The sequence below is a fragment of the Calliphora vicina genome, chromosome 3 (assembly GCF_958450345.1).
Source record: "Calliphora vicina chromosome 3, idCalVici1.1, whole genome shotgun sequence".
NCBI classification, from domain to species: Eukaryota; Metazoa; Arthropoda; class Insecta; order Diptera; family Calliphoridae; genus Calliphora; species Calliphora vicina.
Genome location: NC_088782.1, coordinates 63,357,039 through 63,374,401, shown reverse-complemented (window position 1 = coordinate 63,374,401; position 17,363 = coordinate 63,357,039). Strand labels below are relative to the sequence as shown.

Genomic DNA, 17,363 nt, shown 5'->3' with positions numbered 1-17,363 from the left:
AAAAAATAAAAACAAAACTTGAAATTCGGAAAAATATTCTTGAAATGTGTTACCTTACTGATTTTGAAGATTTTATGAATGATAACAAACAAATAAATAGATTTGGAAATGAATTTCGAAATACGTATAATTTAATAAAATATATTTGGGGCATTTCAAGACAAAATTTTGCAACAAGATCGATCGAGAACTCTCTGAGTTAGAGGGGATCAAAATTTGACATTTTGGCCAAGCAGGTGTTTTTTCTTATCCATGTATCTTATTACCTATTGTTAAAAGCAAAAACTCTTTTGACTTTTTTTTTAAATGGGAACTTTTTTTCTTAAAATATCTATATTTTTTTTTCAAAATCCAAAACTTTGTCGACTTTTTTCAAATGGACCCTTTTTTAATTTTTAGCTCACAAAAAATCTTGGGTCTATCCCTTTAAGACCTATTTGGTCGCCTAGTGGGATGCGAGTGGGATATCTATCAAAATAAATATTTTGTAACTCAAGACATAAAATGTTTGACTTTTTTTGCAAAATATAATTTTTTTCAAATATGGGCCCTTTTTTAAACATTTTTTTTGGCTCAAAATAAAGCTTAGGTCCATTCCTTTAAGATAACTTTGGCCCCTTAGTGGAATGCGAGTAACTCAAGAATTACAATTTTTGAAATGTTTTTTTTTGCTCAAAAGAAAGCTTAGGTCTTTTCCTTTATGACCTATTTTGTCGCATAGTGGGATGCGGTATCTATCAAAATAAATGTTTTAACACAAAAATTGTATGTCTTGAGATACAAAACATTTATTTTGATATATATCCCACTTGCATCCCACTAAGCGACCGATGGTGTTGGTCGGAATAGACCTAAGCTTTCTTTACAGCAAAAAAATTAAAAAAAGGGCCCATTTTAAAAAAAAAGTCAAAAAAAGTTTTTGATTTTGCCAAAAAAAAATCTAAAATTTTATATCTTCAGTTACAAAACATTTATTATGATATTTATTCCACTCGCATCGCAATAGAACGTAAAGGAAATCAACTAAGCTTTCTTTTTAGCAAAAAAAAAATTTTTTTTTCCTTTGAAAAAATTAAAAAATTGTATATTTTGCGTTACAAAATATTTATTTTGAAAAAATTTATAAAAAAAGGGCCCATATTGGAAAAAGTTGGATTTTGCAAAAAAAACAAGTAAGAAAGTATGGTCGGTCAAGCCCGACCATATAATACCCTACACTAAGTAAATGAGTAAAAACATTTTTCTTTTAAAATTTCAATAATTTATATTTTTGAGTGATTTTCGGAAGTGGGCCTTATATGGGGGCTATGACCAATTATGGACCGATCACCATGAAATTAGGTCGTGTGATTTATGTCTACATGAAAGTTTACTATGTTGAATTTTGTGAGTATACCAACATTTTTAAGCGATTTATGCACGTTAAAGTGATTTTCGGAAGCGGGTCTATATGGGAGCTATGACTAATTATGGACCGATCGTAACAAAATTTGGTGACATGAATTTTGTATATATAAAACTTATTTGGAGCGCAATTTATGGAGATGCATTTATAAATTAAACATTTATTCGGAAGGACATTTGTATGGGGCATAGATGAAATACTGGACCGATTACAGCCAGTTTCAATAGGCTTGGTCCCTGGGAAAAAATAACATGTACCAAATTTGATCGAAATATCTTCAAAATTGCGACCTGTACTCTGCGCACAAGGTTTACACGGACAGCCAGCCAGCCGACCAGACGGACGGACATCGTTTAATCGACTCAGAATGTGATTCTAAGTCGATCGGTATACTTTAAGGTGGGTGTTAGACCAAAATTTTTGGGCTTTACAAACATCTGCACAAACGCATAATACCCTCCCCACTATGCTGGTGCAGGGTATAAAAAGTCAAAAATTATATACCCACTCGCATCCCACTAACCGACCAAATATATCTTCAAGGAAAATATCTAAGCTTTATCCCGATCGGAAGACATCGATTTCAAAAGTTGGTTCACTTGACTTGAAATGCCCCAATTATACATATTTTATTTAATTATACATATTTCGAAATTCATTGCCAAATCTATTTATTTGTTTGTTTTCATTCATAAAATCTTCAAAATCAGTAAGGTAACACATTTCAGGAATATTTTTTCGTATTTCAAGTTTTGTTTTGTTTTTATTTTTTTACATTTAATACAAATTTTATCAATATTTTATTTTTTGAATACTACACATTACAATATATCAACAACAAAATAAATAATAATATGAACATATTCATAATTTATTATTGGTCTTATTTTCCCAATTTAAGTTTAAAATCTGTATTTGTTTGTGTATTTCCATTATTATTATCTCCTTTAATTATATTCTGCAAAAAGTAAAATTAATTAATTTTGACACTTGTACAGAGTAATTTATATAATGACTTACATCGCCGGGAGTCGCCACAGCCAATGCGATGATGCAGGAAATTGCTAAAATGGTTTGAAATAATTTCATCTTGCAAGAGAACTTCTGTTGGCTGTTTCCTTTCGAGAACTGTAGAAATTTAGTGCTAGCAACGATATTTATACATTTATGTTTTAGGCATATTTATATGGTTTTAAATTTAATTTAAACCGCATTCCTATTCTTAATAAATTAAATCATCCTCATATTTTTCATTAGACTGAATATATCGAAGGCTTATATTCAGAAAGAGCTATCTGCCGGTTTGCCAAAAATGAGTTTTTGATGCCAAACTCTTCAGTTTATATCTTGTATCTATTATATCAATTTTGAAGAAAACAAATATTTTAAACTCTTTTTTTTAGTTTTTGTTTTTGAGCAATTTACAAATTTAGAGATTTCGCAGATATATAGAACCACAAACCCAGCAAGTCAAATAAAGTATTTATAAGAATTAAAGCATGTAATGTAATGGATTTTAATGATTGATTTTTGTTTGAGAGATTTAGGGGAAGAATTAATACTTCTCCTATTGTAGAAGATGGAATATTGTTTGCCCTCCTGAACAATTTGTTATGTGCAGATATCCCTTTTTAAATATAAGCCTTCGATATGTATCGCCAGCCTATTAAAACCTATGAGAATGATTAAATTTATTAAGAATTGGAATGCGGTTAAAAGTAAATATAAAAACATATAAATATCTTTAGAACCGTATTCTCAATGTCTGGTTATTTGTTTTTTATAGAAACAGTTCAAATGAAACATATTTCAATATCTACATTAGGGTGTTTTTTTTATATATGAACAAACTCTTTCAAAGAATTCTCGTAGGATTAATGTTACCCTTGAATTTGGAGTGAAATCGTATGAAATTTAAAAGTGGGTTTCAAGGTGAACAAAAAAAACCATATTCGAATTATTACAAATTCTGACTCAGATCACTTGAAAAATAAATGGTAAAAGTAATCTTTCAATTCGTTTTTTCTTAACAAAAGGCGCCATACTAATGAATATAAAAATTTGCACTGCCTATATAGACCTTTGTCTCTTAGTGAAAGTGCCCTTTGGTTGTTAGTGTATATTTTTTTTAATATACTCCGTGGATAAACCCTCATAATCCAACTTCAATATAAATTAATACGATCAAATAAATAGTTCAGTCTTACTTTAAACATTGGATTATAATAAACTTGTTTAAGAAAACCCTCATAATCCAACTTCAATATAAATTAATACGATCAAATAAATAGTTCAGTCTTACTTTAAACATTGGATTATAATAAACTTGTTTAAGAACATCGAAAAAATACTCTTATTGAAATGAAATTATCGGAATTATTTTTATTTATTGCTATTTGCGTTATAATGGCAGTGCAAGCTACAGCTGTAGCTTCCCCAATACCATTACCGAGAAATGTAAGAAATATTTGAATTTTTTATTTAAATTACATAACCTATTATTACTGAGGGAAATTTGTGTAAATTGTTATAACCCTGATATGTAAAAAGCGGGCATATTACTTAACTTGTGCAATTATGTCAAAAAGTTGAAAATTTATCGGATTTTTGGTTCAGAAGATATATCCCTTCAAAGTTGACTGATTTTAAGTGTTAAAAAAACAGACCATTTTTAGGTAATTTGGACTCGAAAACTAGGTAACGGATCGTCATTATTTTTGATTCTATTGATAGATATATTTATTAAAAAGAGAATAAAAAAGAAAATTGTACTGTTTGCTTTGTGCTTGTTCAGGCAAATCGATATTTAACAACTATCCAACTATTCAATTTTTCAATATTTCTCAATTTTGATTCAAAACAGGTAAAAGAGCTATATTATACTTAAAATTACAAATTTTAAATATTGTTAGGTAAACGAAATAATTTTTTTTTCCAAAGTTGTTTTTCTCATTTTTTGGAAATTTTTTTTCGAATTGTTATTTTAATTTTTTTTTTAAATTTCAAAAATTTTTTTTTAAATTTTAAAAAAATTTTTTTGGTGAACAAAAAATTCGGGTTAAAAAATATTTTTCCCGATTGTGACCCATTGTAGGTCCAACTTACTATGGTCTTACTCTTATATTATTATCTTTGAAATATCTATCATTAGATATCCATATTGTCTATATAGACTTAGGAATCCAGATATATGTAGGTCAAAAAATGGGTCCTGGTTTTGCTAATTTTAAATAGGAAACTTCTCGAAAGCATGTCTGACAGAATTATTGAAGATTTGGATCCCGAAGATATCTGGGGTCTTCAGAAAATTGATTTCAACAGACAGACAGACGGACATGGCTTAATCGACTCCTCTATCTATAAGGATCCACAATATATAGACTTATAGGGTCGGAAAATGACAAACTTATATATAACCTTCTCACGAAGGTGAAGGGTATAATAAATGAACTATAAATTTGTATGTTAAGAATTTGTGTGCTGAATTCCCAATTATTGATAAATTCACAGAAATTTATTGTTGCTAGTTTCTATGCCCATTTCTATATTTTCCATATTTTCAAAATAATTTGATTATTCCTTTAACTAGTGCAAAAATGTCCAGCTGCCCGTCCTTGCTAGAGGTAAAATTTTGAAAAGTACATGGCTCCAAAAATGTGTTTAATGAATTTGTTTGGGCTATTTATGACATATAACCGTGAAAACCCATTAGATATAACTTTTTTTACAGATTGAGAGCAATATTTTGCAAACAAAAATTAAAAATAAATAAAAGCAATAAGAATATTTTAAATATTTTCTAGAATAATTTTAAATCATAAAAAAACAAAAATTTAAAAAAAAAATATTTTATTTTATTTCCCATAAAATTGGTTTTCCACAAATTTCAACTTTGCTAACCTATAAGTAGGCACATAAAAGGTATAGAACCCTTCTCAAACACTCATTAGGTTGATCGATTACACAGTGCAACAGTGAAAAAAACACAAGATCATGACAGTATAGGTTCGAATCTACTACCAAAGGGTAGTAAAACGCTATACTCAGTTTGTCCATTTTGGTGACCGATTTTTTTTATGGGCCCCCAAAGTTTCTGAAAATCAGTGGGGCCTCTAAAAAAGGTGTCATCAGTTTTTGGTTAACAGCTAATTCAGACTTTGTGACACGGCTTAACTTTATATGGCAATAATATAGCTAAGAGTCCGCCAAATAAATTTTGTTAAATTTTTTTCCAAAAAATAGCTTTTTCGTGCAATTTTGTTGAAAAAATATAGGAAGAAAAATTTTTTTTTTTACTTTTTTTAGAATAAATTCCAGGGTCTCCTAATTTTTCACTAACAATATTTAGCAAAGTTGTAGCTACGGTAAAGTTGAAGAACTCTTGAGAACATATCAATGCATTCTGAACTTGTCTAGGCACTCTAAATAGCACATGAAGATCACTTTGTACCTTAATAATTTTCGTTTTTACTATTTTTTGACGCTAAAACAACGATTTTTTGTTAAAATAGTATGATCAAGTCCACACTTCTATGTTGTGCTGTATTATTTACTCGGCTGAGGTGTTCGGAATGGGGATCAGTGAGTGGACCCTCAATATCACACATTTAAAAAAAAATCTCCAAAAGGTCTACAAAAATATGCTTTATCTGTAGGTTATCTCTTTTAGTTCAACAGATATTTAGGTTTAATTTCTTTTTAAATTTTGCTCGATCTTTTTATACCCTCCACCACCATAAGTGGTGAATGAGGGTATATATAAGTTTGTCATTCCGTGTGTAACATTGAGAAATATTCATCTGAGACCCAACAAAGTATATATATTATTGATCCTTATGAAATTCTAAGTCGATTGAGCCATGTCCGTCTGTCCGTCTGTCTGTCCGTCTGTCCGTCTGTCCGTCTGTCCGTCTGTGTAAAACACGCTCACGTCCAAAATACGCAAACAAACTTAGTAGAGTTACAAGAAAAATGTTTATTATTGTCCTAAGCAGTTTGGTATTGAAAATCAGCGAAATCGGTACAGTGGAACCAAAGTTATGAATGAAAATGTGGGACAACCTCAAAAAAAAATTAATAATTTTCACATATTTTTGGACATTTTTTGTAAATATATTGCAGCTAATATCATAAAATTTTGCACTCGTTACTTTTATGATAAACGGAGTAACTCTGGTGAAAATTATAAGAATCGGTCCATGATTTCTCCTAGCCCCCATACAAATTTTTTCCCGAAATATGGTTCTATGGTCTATAAATGCCTACAGAATAGGAATATCCACATAAAATTCAGCAAAAATAAGTTTCGTGGTAAAAGAAATTATATTACAAAATTGTTCGTGGATCGGCCCATATTTGACCATAGCCCCCATATAAAGTACACTTCCGAAAATCTCTTAAATAAGCATAAATGTCTTATAAATATCGCTATCAAGTTCAAATTCGACATGAATAATCCCCATATATACCAAAATCGCTGTACCTAATTATATGAAGATCGGCCGATAATTGGTTATAGCTCCCATATAAGGACCACTTCCGAAAAACACAATAACCTACATAAATATCTAAAAAATATCAATATCAAAACAAAATTTCACACAGATCCGTAATTTATATTTAGAAATCATACTACTGGATTTTGTGAATATCGGTCCATATTTGACCATAGCTCCCATATAAGGTCCACTTCCGAAAATCAGTTAAGTACTCATATATCTCTTATAAATATCTTTATCATGCTAAAATTCGACAAAAATTATACTCATATATATAGATATCACTGTACCAAATTTTATGCAGATTGGCCGATAATTGGTCATAGCTCCCCTATAAGGCCCATTTCCGAAAAAAGATATTAACCTTAAAAAGTATTATAAACATATCGATATCAAAATGAAATTACGCACAGATCCAGTAATTTGAATCCAGTAATCATACTTCTGGATTTTGTGAATATCGGTCCATATTTAACCATAGCTCCCATATAAGGTCCACTCCCGAAAATCACTAATATCCTCATACATTTCTTACAAATATAGTTATCAGGTTGAAATTCAAAACAAATTTATTCAATATATACAAAAATCGATGTACCAAATTTTATGATGATAGGCCCATAATTGGTCATAACCTCCATATAAGAACTTCTTCAGGAAAACACATTACCCTGCACAAATATCCATAAAAATCTACAATCAACCAAAATTTTACACCGATGAGTAATTTGTATCCAAGAATCGTACTACAAGATTTTTTAAATATTGGTGCATAATTCGGCATAGATCCCACATATGATCCACTCTTGTTAATAGCGTTGTTTATATGAAATTCTACAAAAATAGCCCTTAAATACTTAGGACTATAATAGGTCATAGCATCCATATATTAAACCAAAATAGTACACAGATCAGTAATTTGTATTCAAAAATCATAATACTGAATTTTGTGAATATTGGTCCATAATTGGCCACAGCTCTCATATAAATACATAAAAATCACTTAAAAATATTTTATGACAATCGAATCATAATAGGTCAAAGCTCCCGCATAAGTCCCACAACCAAATATTTTGAAATTTGTCTAAATATATTTGTATACCCTTTTTTATACTCTGTTTCTTCACTTGAGGTTAAAAGGGAAAAATGTTGAGGTCCAGACTTAAACTCGACAACACTTCCCCTTTGCGCATGTGAAATTTCATTAAAATCGGACTAAGGGTTTAGAAGTTACAGATTTGTTTCCCTCTTTTTTTTTCTCATACCACTGTGCGCCACTTTGACACTCAGATATTGTAGATCGTTTAACCCAGTTCCAACAAACTGTTTACGGTTACCTATGTAAGAAAATAATAATGTACACGAAGATTTAGAAAAATTAAATTTAGACGACAATTTCTCAATTAAAACACAATAATTAACTGTGTCAAACGTTCTAATAGGAATTTCAGTTATAAATTGCTGAATTAGATAAAATTTTTTGTACATTTGAAATAAAATATCTTCTGCGTAAACTAGTCTTTCTAACAATTATTATATTATTTCAGCTTTTATACCATCATATTTAGGTGGAGGGTATTTAAGATTCGGCACGGCCGAATATAGTACTCTTACTTGTTTTTGTATTTTATATATGATGTGCCTACGAAAGGTCGAAATTTATTTTTTATATATGACATACATATATTTGCGATAAAATTATAAAGAAAATAAAACCAACCTGATATAAATTATTTCGTCCTATAAAAAGTTACACGCATCCAAAGTTGAAGCTTCTTTTTATATATTTCAACTTGTATGCGTGTGTTTTTTAAGTTTTTTCCCAAAAAAGTCCCCATATTTTTTCTTTTATAAAAAACTAATTCTCTTCGTGGCTATGTACATTTTTTTATGATCTGGAAAGACAACTTAATGCAAAAACGTATAAAGTAAAATTTGACTAACTTTTTTACTATCATACAGTAAATAACGTCAAATAGTGGGCTATTTTCTAAAAAAAACTCAGTTTTTGGAACACATTTTCCCCGTTTTAGGAATTTCGATGTTTGAAAACAAAGAATGGCAACGTTAGTGATGCCATTGACTTAAGAACATTTAGATCTATATTACTTTCAAATTTTATTGTGATATCTGTAACTGTTAAAATTTTTCATTAATTTAAAGTTTTTATTTTTCTTGATGGAAAATCTCCATTTTATATACATATATCTTATCTTACATCAAGCCGGTCTTGCGTGATCAAGATTGGATAAAGTGATGCGCCCGGATCATACCGATAATGATTTGCCCATTCTTCGTTATTCCAGCATAATAGAGAAGTATACACTCGAACACACATTTTTAACAAAAAATTTTTGTTTTACAGTAAAAAAATAGTAAAAAAAATAAAATTTTTAAGCTACAAAGTGATTTTTGACAGCTATTTAGAATGCCTAGATGTGTTCGGATTGCATTAATATGTTCACAAGAGTTATTAAGATTTACCCTAGCTACAACTTTGCAAAATATTGTTATTCAAAAACTAGGAGTCCCTGGAAGTTACTCTAAAAAAGTAAAAAAAAATGTTCTTCCTATATTTTTTCAACAAAAGTGCACGGAAAAGCTATTTTTTGGAAAACAATTTTAACAAGATTTATTTGGCGGACTCTTAGCTATATTATTGCCATATAAAGTTAAGCCGTATCACAAAGTCTGAATTAGCTGTTAACCAAAATCTGATGACACCTTTTTTAGAGGCCCCATTGATTTTCAGAAACTTTGGGGGCCCATAAAAAAAAATCGGTCACCAAAATGGACAAACTGAGTATAGGGTTTTACTACCCTTTGGTAGTAGAGTCGAACCTATACTGTCATGATCTTGTGTTTTTCATTTGTTGCATAGTGTATCTATCATATGCCTTTTACATTTTTTAATTACCTCTTTTTGTAATTAAAAAAAATTGCAGCCGCTGTGCGACGTGTCTTACAGAGCCCTCATGATTTGTGCGGTCTTCAAAAACGAATTCCTATTTCTCTAAAATATGTATTTTAATGTATGATTACTTATTCAAAATGTTATGTTTCTTTTCAGTTTATTAAAGGAAGGGGAGCGCGTGGTAATCATCAATCCAATGTACAGGTCCATTGCAATTGCGGTTAATTTACATTGTGTATTTAAATGGAGATTCACTGAAACATATTTGAAAATCTTAATAAATTATTTTACAACAAATTAATTAAGAAGACAATTTTATTTTAGTAAATATTTTATAAAAAAAACATATTAACGTTGTTAATTTATAAGTAAAGTTTCAATTGATGTATCTGATGTTTTTTGAAGACTTGGACTAAATGACAATAAAGGATGATCTATTTGATTTGATACGAAATAACAAGTTTCATTTAAAAAAGAGACAATGGTAAATTAATTTAGCTTATTTCAGAAATAACTAGAGTAACTTCGGGTATTGTGGACTATGCGTCTAATGTGGACCAGTGTCTTTTTTCAGAAACTATTGAAGGTATGATAAAACTGATTTGTCGTACATTTTACAATTTGTTTGAAACGACAATTGCACATTTGCTTTCATGAGTTATTGATATGTTGACTTTTTATTCTTGTATTGAAATTAATGCGCCTGCTCAAAATTTTTTTCGGCTCAAGTAAGAAACAAAATTTGGTAAAGTTACTTGGTAGAATTTAATGTTTGGTTGTTTTATATAGTTAAAGTGGACACGTAGTTTTGCATATATTTGGTAAGAATTTAAGCACATTTAGATTATTAGGTAAAAATAACTTTTTACCACTGTAACCCAAGTTCGTGTAATGTGGACCACTTAAATTACTTGATTATGTACTACTGGTCCATATTACCCGACAATAACTATGTACTTTGTAAGCAATCTATCTAAGCCAAGAACGCGACTTTTTAGTTTGTATTAATAAAAATATATTGAAATTAAATTTTTTAATCATTCATGATTAGCTGGTTCATGAATTTTATGTATTAAATACTAGTCCGTATTACCCTCATATAGTGGTCCATATTACCCTCCAATTTTTTTAATGCTGATTTTTGGGTTCCTTACAATATTTTCACATAAATTTTTTATCCTTTAACGGAAAAAATATTCAACTGCAAAAACCATTAGAGAATACATTAGCTAATTTATTGCTTCACAACTCTTTTAATATCCATATATATTGTGGCCAAAATATAGAAAAAACAAAACGGTAGTCCACATTACCCGAAGTTACTCTACTATGTTTTCAAGATTTTGGCGAATAAGTCCAATTTAAGTTTTTACTGAAAGAAAAATTTACCATGACCACTTTTTTTTGAAATATCTAAAATCGCAGAATGCCTGGATCGATGTGGTAATTTTTTCCACAAACATTTCTTACAGAGAGAAAAATTTTCCAGGACCACTAATACGCCCACTTATCAAAAATATTCCCAAATATGTAACCAAAGGCTGAGTTAGTGCGGAGAATTCATACGATGAAATCATACAAATTTCAAATGTGCCGCTATGTTAGCATAACGAATCAGAAATTTGGCACATGTTTTCATTTGCCATTCATGAAAGACATCTAACTGTTCTTCATTTAGCCGTACATCTGGAAAATAGTCAAAGAGTGTACTTTTCTGAGGAGAATGTATTACAACGTGTTGATCGACCGCCATCTACAAAATTGACTAGATTTGACCGAACGCCGCTATACTCCGAAATGTCAAGATATTACACTTGGAATCAATCGTGAAAAAAAATATCAACGGCGGAAAAAATTAAATCCAGTTTCAGGTTTCCTACATTTATTTTTCACCAACGCACAGTGGTATCGAAAAAAAATAGAGGTAAATAAATCTGTAAATTCTAAACCCTTATATTGTAAAAAAAATGGAGTAGGGTGGGTAAAAATTTTCAAAATTTAATTTTCAAATGCGAATATTTCCTAAGATATAAGAGATAATTGATAGCTACGACGGGGTTTTTATAGTGCTCGACGAGAAGACGATGAAATATAATTGTTTTAAAAATTGAGCATGCCCGAAGTGACCTACTTTGGGGACCCCTGGCCCCACCCCTGGTGGTCCCATGCAATCAAAAGTCAAAACTTAAACTCGACAACACTTCTTTTCTCATGTCAAATTTCATACAAATCGGAATAAGGTTTTATAAGTTACAGATTTATTTTCCTCTTTTTATATATACCACTGTGCGACGCATTAGGTCACCTTAGGTCCAAGAAACGATGAGTGTTTCTACTTGCGTTTGTTATATAAAGAAGCGTATCAACGCTTGCGATTATTAGAGAATGACATTCATTGGGAATACACCCTCGGATATGCACTGTTTTCGTCTAATGCTCATCAAATTCGAACATCCAAGCCGACTGATTTGTGGAGCAAATACAAAAATGCCATGTGTGAAGGATCAAACTTTACTCTGTTGAATCGACAACAAAAATATGCGTACGACAGTCTTATGAAAGTTGTGAAAGATTGAACTGGAGGGATTTGTATTTGGACGCTCCCGGTGGAACTGGAAAAACTTTATTGATCGCGTTGATTGACGCTCGCAGAATAATATTGAACTTGCACAGGAATTTCACCTACGTTGTTAAAAGGCGGTCGAACTGCTTATTCACACTTAAGTTGCCATTAAATATGCAAATCAATGAAAATTCATTATGCAACATTTCCAAGAACAGCGCGATGGCTAAAGCAAACTGATTGTTTGGAGTGAGTGTTCTTTGGTGCATAAAAATAATTTGGGGTATTAGACAAAACGTTGCAAGACTTACGAAACAATCAAATCCGGTTTGGTGGTCCGACGATTCTTTTGTCAGATGATTTTCGGCAAACAATGACAGTGATTCCAAGGTTAGCCCCTGCTGATGTACTTATTCCATGTTTGAAGTTGTCCGTTTTGTGAAATCACGTCAAGAGACTCAAATTGATTGTGAACATGCTTGTCGAGCTGCAGAACGATCAAACTGGAGAAGTATTTTCCAAACAATCGCTGTACATTTGCAACGGAAAAATCCCGGTTGACATTTTGACCGGCTGCATTCAATTTCCAGTCTCTTTCTTCCAGTTTACCGAATCAAAATCCGAACTCATACGAGAAGTGTTTCCAAATATTGCACAATATTCCAAAAATCATGATTAGTTAAACGATCGTGCTATATTGGCTGCGTAAAACATTGATGTCAACGAATTGAATTTTAAGATCTAAAGTGAAATTCCTGTCGAATTGATGACGTACAAATCAGTGGATTCCGTTAATTCCCAAGATGATGTCGTCAACTATCAAACCTTTTTTTTAAACTGGCTGGAATTACGTGGATTACCGCCTCACAATCTCCAACTGAAAGTCGGATCGGTAATCATAATGTTACGGAACATAAACCAACCACGTCTTTGTAATGGTCGGGTCTGATGATTAACATCATCGAAGCAACAATACTAAAAGGAAAGTACAAAGGAGAATACGTTTTGATATCACGGACCCCAATTGCTCTGACCGACATGTCATACGATTTTAAATGCTTGCAATTTCCGGTACGGCTTGCATTCGCAATGATAATTAACAAATATCCAGGTAAGTCATTGCGTGTTTGCGACATTAACCTCTAAAATCCATGTTCCTCGCATGGTCAATTGTATGTCGCCTATTCCCACGTCGGATCAACATCAGCATTTTTTGTTTGCGCGTTTGGCAACAAAAAAAAATGTTGTGTATCATAGAGCATTGCAATAAACTAAATCATGATGATATCACATCAAAGCAATCGAAAACAGTTTTTCTTTATTTTAATTGGTTACCTGAACATCGATCTTTCAATCAAAATGTAAATAGAACACTGTAAGCAGAGTATCCAGATGTGGGGATTTTTCCCCAAATTGGGAATTTCATGAATAATTTGGTGACAAAATATCGCGGGGAGGGATTTGGGGATCTTAACAAAATTTGGGGTGTTACATGCATTTTATTAAATTTTTTGGGAGTTTAAATGTTTAAACAGTTTTAGGGCCTCATTTTATAAAACGAAACGACAAACGTTAAAAGAAAATTCTATTCTATTCTCACAAAAAAAAGTTTGACATGCTTTCGGGACTTTTCGGTTTCTAGTACACTTTCTAATTTAATATCAAAACATTAATTAAAGGCCTTTTTTTGTAAAACGAAGCGTTTAGAAACGTAAGCAATTTGTATGAAGAATACTGGGAAGAGGGTTTGAAACTTGAATATTTTCCATATAAAATATGTTTGTCGTTTCGTTTTATAAAATGAGGCCCCAAAATAAAATATAGAAACTTAAAAATGCGGGATTTGCAATAGATGGCGTATCTAATGTGCGAGATATAGGGTCTCATTTTTTAAAACGAAACATTTGGAAGCGTAGGCAATTTGCATGGAGAATACTGGGAAAAGGGTTTGAAACTTGAATTTTTTCCATAGAAAAATTTTGTTAACGTTGTCGTTTCGTTTTATAAAATTAGACCCATAGTTTGTCAGGTTCAAGATCGCCCAGGCTAGCCAAAAAAGTATGAAGACCAAGAATTGGAAACATTACTCCATACAAATTGTTGTAAAACTCAACAAGAGCTTGCAAAATCATTGGGAGAACTTGCTGCTACTCAAGCAGCAATTTGAAAACGTTTGCTAGCAGCAGGATTCATCCAAAAGCAGGAAAATTGGGTACCATAGGATTTGAAGCCGTGAAATAAAAGAAAATAATTTTTGCACTGAATCATTACTTGCGATGAAAAATTAATCCATTACGATAATCTGAAGAGTAAGAGATCATATGTGAAGCCGGTCAACTAGCCGACTTTATAATTTTCCGCAACTTGACCTTTTTATAACAACGAAAACAGTATTTTACAGAATACAGTATTGTTTTCATTAAAGTTTTCCAGGCTAAAAATGTAAAACTTAAAAATTTTAAAAAAATACAGGGTCTAATTTTATAAAAGGAAACGACAAACGTTAACAACAATTTGTATGAAAAATATTCAAGTTTCAAACCCTTTTCCCAGTATTCTTCATACAAATTGCTTACGTTTCTGAACGCTTCGTTTTACATAATGAGGCCCACAGTCTCAGGATGATATTATCAAAAACTGAATTTTGTACAATAGAAATAACAAACCGTTTTCGAATACGGTTTTAGATGAAAAACGGTTAATCGGTTTTTTTTATTTTAGTTTTTCTTTATTTTTACTAGAAAAAATAAAATTGTAAATATATTTTTACAAAGCACTATAGTTCAAAGTATCACTTTTTCCGTGCTAAATTCAAATTTCGAAGTTGTTATTCACCCCTATCGCGAATCAACATTTCACATGAAATATTTTCCCTATTCCTTTTTTCGTTCATCAACTTTGTTCAAGTGAAAAAAATTTCCCTTGTTGTGAAATTTTTAGATGGAATTTTGTAAACAATAAACAGCTGTTATGAACAAAATCAACTATTGTGAATGTAAAGTTCATCATGATATTTCCGATAGCAATTTTCCTTTCGAGGGAAATGGATATTTCATGGGAACAAAATTTCACATGTTATTGCCGATAGGGGTGATTATTAATTTTTTGTTGTCAATCTGTTACTAAAACTCCAATACAATCAAATTCGCAATTGGTTTTTGTAAAATACAAAATACTGCTTGACAGCACGACTTACTTCAAAGTCAAAGTTTCGATACATTTTTAAAAAATTGTGAATAGTATCAATATTGTATTGTAACTTTTAACCGTTAATTGTGGAAAGTGTGTGAATAATTTAAATAATGTTTAAAATGGAAAACAACCAGACGGCTAAGTACTTAATTTTTATTTCCTAAATATTTGGAAACTATTTCCCTTTATATTAAAAATTACAATTTTTAAACATAACCTTAAAGTAATTTCTTTTGATTACAAAACTTTATAGAAGCTTTTAAAAAAATGTTAACGTTTGTTAAACTTGAAATAAAAAGAAATAAATATATTGAAATGTTGTGAATTCATTTCACTTTATTTCATACTGCGCATTTTTGCGCTTTCTGAATAATTTAATTTTTTCTAGGTTACTGTGCTATAAAAAATGAACTTTTTGAAATTTGGCTAAAAGAACGCCCAAAAGACACAAAGTATGATGCTATTATTAAATATACTGTGAAGAAAATTAGTGCTCCTGTTATTCCTAAGGGCTGCAAGTAATTATTGGATGAAAAAGTCCGCCATTTTGTCTACAATTACTTAAAAGTAAAATGTCAAAAATGCAGAAGAAAGGAAGATAATTTTCGAAATGAAAACACTATATGTCTTAATGGTGATATATGCTTTCAGATTTGTATCTTTGACATCCACAGTACACAAGGTATTAATACATTCGAAGCAGATAATATAAGACACAGACGAAGAAATATGATTGTTTTAAAAATTGAATATACCCTAATATATCATAATATTGGGACCCCAGGCCACACCCCTGGTGGGCTCATGCGGTCAAAATTTAAACTCTTCAACACTTCTTCTTTGCGCATGTCAAATTTTATTCAAATCTAACTAAGGATTTAGAAATTACAGATTTATTTCCCTCTTTTTTCTATATCACTGTGCGAAGTTTTATCTGATACTTCAATTAATATTTTGAATCAAATGTGTTTACAAAATGAATTACTGATTCAACTAATTTGACTGAAAACTAATATGAAATAAATTTTTTCTAATCAAAAGCAATGAATTTACTTTATTTTTCTACTGATGGGTTAATGGTCGACAAAGGTTTATGGCCTCATTTTATAAAATGAAGCGTTCACAAACGTAAGCACTTTGTATGAAGAATACTGGGAAAAAGGTTTGAAACTTGAATTATTTCCATACAAAATTTGTTTAGCGTTTGTCGTTGCGTTTTATAAAATGAGGCCCTTAATTTTTTTTTTCTTAAATTTGTTGAAAATATAAGTATTTCTATCTATGGTCCAATTTTGGTATCAAACAGTAGAATACTTTAATAGTTATTAATTTCGCACGGTAAAAGTGATACTTTGAACTATAGTGCAAAGGCATTGCAAATACGTAAAGATAGAAACATTTTTTTTCTCTAACATAATAACATTTTGGGGACAAAATTGGGGATTTCAATTATGAAATGGGGATTTTTTGGGGACATCTATTGTCAGATCATTAAAAGTACGTTTGTTTTCACAAAATGAACACAAGCTGTTTTTCCAATTTGGATAGGACATACCAGAAATGATTTTCTAACAAGTAGAAATTCTTTAATTTCTCCAAATCGAAATATGGTTAAAGACGCCAGATAACATAGGTAGCAACATGTTTAATTTTTATAAATGTTGACTGGAAGTAGCTTAAGCATATAGCAGCAGTAGAAGTGATACAATTATTTCTACAACATTATTTTTGCTGCGGTTTTATAATCATAAATGTGGTTAAACAAAAATAATTTTCTCAGTAATTAGTCAA

General features: G+C 30.7%; 2 long non-coding RNA genes across 2 annotated transcripts; one reads left to right on the top strand and one right to left on the bottom strand.

The window, feature by feature from the left end:
- Positions 1 to 2,136: 2,136 nt before the first annotated feature.
- Positions 2,137 to 2,560, bottom strand: LOC135955832 (uncharacterized). The gene is made up of 2 exons (XR_010576307.1): positions 2,426 to 2,560; positions 2,137 to 2,363 (listed from the first exon to the last, which is right to left on the bottom strand). It is a non-coding gene; the product is annotated as an uncharacterized LOC135955832 (long non-coding RNA).
- A 1,148-nt stretch (positions 2,561 to 3,708) lies between these two features.
- Positions 3,709 to 10,277, top strand: LOC135956058 (uncharacterized). Its single transcript, XR_010576336.1, has 2 exons — positions 3,709 to 3,862; positions 9,974 to 10,277. It is a non-coding gene; the product is annotated as an uncharacterized LOC135956058 (long non-coding RNA).
- Positions 10,278 to 17,363: the final 7,086 nt, after the last annotated feature.